The 5,560-nt window shown below is 42.5% G+C and overlaps 1 pseudogene; it reads right to left on the reverse strand.

Annotated features, from left to right (window-relative positions):
* LOC102844620 overlaps positions 1-5,560 on the reverse strand; it is a 28,384-nt pseudogene that overhangs the window by 6,135 nt on the left and 16,689 nt on the right.

A 5,560-nucleotide genomic window follows, 5' to 3' on the forward strand; every position in this document is an offset into this window, starting at 1 on the left:
GCTGTTGATTAAGCCTCTAATTGTAAAAATAGAATATAAATGTATCATGCTAAATGTAATAAGGAGGAAAGGAAAGAGAAAAGGAAAAGGATAAACAAAAGAAAGAAGAAAGGGAATTAGAATGACTCAGAAGTAAAATCATCAAGATCACTTGACTGTTTGTCTTGTGTTCTTTCATCGTCCCTTCGCCGAACTTCTACCCACCTTCGTGTTCCCTCTTTGAGACCCTAGACCTCAAGCTTACAAGCCCCTCCCGACTAGAGCAGCCCGCGGCACATATGAAATCTTATTTTTACCTATGAAGTCCAGGTTTTCCAAGATTTCCATCATCACGTCCCTGTAGAGTTTCTTCTCAGCAACATTCAGCAAAGCCCACTCTTCCTGGGTGAAGAAGGTGACCACGTCATCAAGCAACAATGGTGCCTGAGAAACACAGCAAATTCTGTATCAGGTAGGTACCATGTCTCACAATGGGTGCAAGACCACAGAAGGAGCCTCACATATGCAGAAAACTAAGAAATCGTACAGACAAAACAAAAGTTCTATTTTCATCCAAGATCTACTGAGGGCATCAGATTTCAGTCTTGTTCCAAACCTTATAACTTTCATTTCCTCACTGAAGAAATCCTGGCCATCAACTAATCCTGTAGTTAATCAGAGATTTACTACATACTCAATGAACCTGTAGATTGTTTCACTGTAAATATTTGTACACATATTCTTCTGTGTCTTGGAACAAAAACACAGCACAAAATAGAGAAATGTTGAATTTGGAAAATAAGTCTGTTGGGATTAGTCAATTTCATGTTCTTTAAAAAGATCTTTAGGAAGAGTGAAGAAGATATAAAGGACAGACGGAACGCAGAGTGATGTATTATCATCATGAAAACACTGCAGAAGGGAAATATTTTCTTCTGTCCCTTATGAGAGTACACAGGGTCCACAAAAGCATTCTGTGGGAAGCCAAAGCTTAAACCAAATGCTTGAAGGAATTGAAGGGGGCACAAATACAAGCTGGAATTTCTCTTGTGACAGATCACAAAGAATTAGGTGGTATTTCTCCTGAGACAGGCATGTCTCGGGCAGTCCTGGTGGAGCCTTTGCTACTCTCAGATTGCGTTTGTAGCCCATCATTCATAAGATAAGCATAAAGATGCCAGCAGATAAATACACAGCCAATTAGAAATAAATTTTCTCTGTGACTTATCTCCTGGGAATTTTCAATAAAGACAGGAGAGACTCTCAGCTCAGTGCTGCAGTGTTCGAGCTGTTCGCCCCCTGCCTTCACTCTCTTCTCCCCCTCATTCTCAGTGTCCGTGTCTTCATTCGTCCAGGTCGGCAACAGCATCTGGAAACACAAGTTCCTTTTTTTTAGGAAAAAAAAATTAGTCCTTTCTAGTCAGTTGCTCCTCCAGTAAGGAAAAAAATGCATGGCTTACTAGGAATTCATATTAGTCAAGGTTGTGGATGATAGTCAAATCAACCAAAGACAATCTTGTAACTTTCCATGGGATCAGAAGTTTCTCACATATAGCGTTAGTAGAGATATATAGAATTATGATACTGTATGACAATGACAGGAGCTCTGGTGGGCTAGATGTAAGAAGCTGTGATGCAATCCTGAAGGTATGTTGTTCGAGGCCACCAGCTGCTCTGCAGGAGAGGGAGGGGCAATCTCCTCCCCATGCGGATAACTGACTCTGAAAACCTGCTAGAGGGTCAGCTATGGGTCAGTTCCATATGGTATCAACAACATATTAACGATTATCATGTGACTAGAAGAGCATTGAACATCAAATGGATGTCCAGGAAAAGAAACATATGTGTCTTAGAGAGGGTGCAGCCAGAGTGCTCTTTGGAGGCAAGAATGCTGAGGCTTCCCCTCGCATACTTGGTGCATGTTGCTAGGAGGTGCTAGTCCTTGGAGAAGGGTATGACTCTGGGAAGGGTCAAGGGTCGGCGAAGGAGAGGAAGACCCTCAACCAGGTGGACGGCACACTGATTGCTACAATGGGTTCTCGCGTAACATAAAGTGTGAGGAGGACGCAGGCTAGAACAGGGTTTTGATATTTTGTTCACAGGTCTGTTACGAGTCGTGTTCGACTCCACAGCACCTAATGACAGCAGCATAAAACTTAGGGAACTCTGGAGGTGTGCTGAGGGAGTTACGAAGCTGACACAAAGGCAGATGTTCTCAATCCAGCACTTGATTCACAGGAGAAAGATGACTCATCTCCTCCCTTGTGGTTTTCTGTCTCTGAAAGCCAGCTGGAGGGTCTGCTATGAGTGTGACATCACAGCTCTGACTCTGCACAAACACACAGGAACAGGAAAAAGATTATTTGTGAATATAGTTGGCCTGTATGGTCAAGAGCAGATGCTTGAGAAAATCAGGGCTTGCTCCAAATGATGAACGTCTTGAGAATAACCTGGAAAAGAGCTATGCACTACACTCCACAGGAAACCCAGTCAGTTTCTTTCACAACTGACAAGACTAAGCAGGAGGCTTGTTTTCATTTTAGAGGACTCATATTCCACATCTGCCAACACTCCCAGTCAATGACACTACCCCCAAGAAAACAGAATGTGGCCCTGAGCAATAGCAGGTTACCTAAAGATTAGAGATAGGGGCCTCTTCCTCCTTCCCATCAGCCCCTTAAGATTCCTACTCACAATGGATTTTCCTGACAATGATGGAAGTGAACAGCCAGAGGGTTCGTTTTTTAATTACTTGTGTAACCAGCTCCTTATTGTCCTTACCATCAGTGCTCCAAAACACTGATTTGGGGCACCAGTTGCTAAAAAAGGTTATCAAGCAAATCACCACAGCACTTGATATACCTATCATGATTTAGGTGATTAATAAAGACTGTGGTTTCTCTCTCCTTCCCCTAACTCCTTATAACCCTGATTCACAAAGGACTTCAGGGACACTGGTGGACAGCAGAAGCACAGGACTAATTTTTTAATTATCTGGATAACTCCTTAGCTGTCGGAGACAGGCTAACTTGTAAATCAAGATTAGCCCTGTACTGTAAAAGCCAGCAAGACTAATTCCATCTTGGTTAGAATATCTGCTTGGCAATAAAGAACTCAAGGAAGTAGGATGTTAACCAATAAAGAGTGACCAAAGGTCTCAGACCTTAGGGAATGTTATCTACGGAAACTCTGTTTCTTAGAGCACACAATAAGGTATTCTGGAAAACATCTTTGTGTTGTGCTTAGGTCTGTGAGAGTCAATGTTTGACCTGACAGCCAAAATCTCCTCCTAAGGAAAGAGATAATGCGATTGCTCCTGCAGACGTGTTTCTAAAACCTATATATGCTTTTCAAATATTAATAAAATTGCTATTCATCATCAGCGATAGTCTCTCTGCGTCTTCATTTCAGCATCATCCCTTCTCTTGGTGGAACGGTTTCGATATAATGAGGCTGGACCACGTTACTTAGTATCTTAAGTACCACTGATCAGAAAGACACGGATATTCTTGGTCAATGGAGGGGAAAAAACCATGAAATTACCATTGCACCTCAAATACCCATCATGCTGTAAGCATTACTAGAAGAACAGTAAGGAAGGTGGTGTCAAAATTAGTTCAGGGAAAAAACTGGAAATGATACAAAATGGAACAAGATATTGAGGGAGACAGGGGGGAAATGAATCTCAATAGAAATATACCAAATAATCTAGACAATGGATTTGAGTGAAAACTATAACCCAAGGTCTTATAGTTCCATATCGCCAAGATAAATGAACTTTTTCATCTGTAATGCGAGAATTCAACACTCATTTACTAACTGCCACCCACAAGAAGTCAACAACAACGCAGTAGGTTTTCTGAGGTTGTAAGGCGCACTAGTAGAAAAATCTCCATCATTCTCTCACTGAACATCTCGGTGATGTGAATGATCAGAAAAGACCCTGCTTTGGTTTAGGAGGACCGCTGCTTACAAACGATTCCTGCAGACCTTCAGTTGCAGGGTGCAAAAAAATGGACAAGAATTATACAGATGAAACACTAACTGGAGGCATGTGTAGAAAGAAAAGGGTGAGGAAATAGAATGAGTCCATTCAATTCCCCACACCTAAAGGCCTGAACGCAATACATAAAACACTTCACTGGGGTAAACACAATAAAGAAAGCCCAAGAGCATAAATAGGATGTGAAAATCACAGCTAACCTCCTGCTAGACCACTTTTGGGTTCTGAGCAGGAAATTCTGTCATTAAATAAGGAGAACGAAGGCCCAGGTTGAGCGTAACAGATCATGCGGCCAGGTCTATGAGCACATAACTGACGCTAGGCATCCCCATCATGAAAGAGCGTGGACAGGGAAATGGCCGAGTATTAAGGGAGGAGGCAATTAGGGGGCCTTCTAGCATTATTCTAGAAGCCTCCTCTTGTCACCTTTTCTACTTATGGGGAAACTGCAGGCCGACAGAACATAATGGGTCCCCCAAGAGTTTCTGTCCAATACCATGAAATTAAAATTGACTTTTTCTCTAGGACTCACCATTTCTTGTTATCCTTTCTGCAGTGCTAAGGGAATGTCTTTGCTACTCTCAAGATATCACATCAGGAGGAGTATTTCAGGTGGGCAAAGAACACAAGGTAATGTGGAAGCAGATGGATGATGTTTGCTCCACATTCTCTTCACAGCGGCTGAGGGTCCCTCGTGATGGGGCTCTAGCTGTCTTGACTAGTTGTCTGTGAATCACACTTGAGACCTGAAAGAGACAATAGAGAGGAAGTCATGTTCAGTCAATCAGGAGGAAGGTGGATTCTGGATTCATTCATGTGACTTAACCTGTAGGAAGCTGTGTTGCTATCCCCACAGCCTAGTCTTGGGAAACTGGTGTACCGATGTATTAGCAACACTGAAAGCAAAATACACAGAAGGGCCTCTGGTTTGATTTATACCTTTCGAACCGTAGTAACTTGGCTCCAATTCTACCATAACTGTAACGGAGCGAGTCCCCAAAAAGATCACTGAGCCAATTAGCCGAATTAACAAAGTTTATTTTGACTTCAAACCTGGGCTCCCGCATGCTGACACAGCAGCATCCAGCAGAGAGCCCCAAATTGATGTCTGCCCCTCCTTTTATACCTCTGCTACTCCCCTGCCCAAACATACACACCATGATTGGCCATCGACAGTAGTTTGGCTATTTGTCGACCTTCAATTGGCTAGCCATAGCTCAGGGAAACAGTTTGGAAACCTATTTGAATCCTATCAGTTACTTCAGATATAGAAATTCGGAAAAATCAATCCCTTGGGCCCTTAAAAAGAAGAAGAATTCCACTTTATGGCAGTTGATCAATCAGGGTGGGATTTACCACAGGTGGGGGTTGTTTGTTCGCTAAAAGCCACTCAAGTGGGTGGGGTGGGGGTTAACTGTACTTTACCAGAAACTGAGTTTCTGATAACTGGTCCTTTCATTACCCACTGGTTTTTCTTAATAAATCAAACCATTGATTTATCAGTTTCAGTGAGATACTGATAATGGGTTTGAGCCATAAGGATTTAAGGTTTTACATTCCCTAAGACCTGAGACCTTC

The sequence above is a fragment of the Elephantulus edwardii genome, unplaced genomic scaffold (assembly GCF_000299155.1).
Source record: "Elephantulus edwardii isolate Elephantulus edwardi_28Jun2011 unplaced genomic scaffold, EleEdw1.0 scaffold00410, whole genome shotgun sequence".
Taxonomy (NCBI): domain Eukaryota; kingdom Metazoa; phylum Chordata; class Mammalia; order Macroscelidea; family Macroscelididae; genus Elephantulus; species Elephantulus edwardii.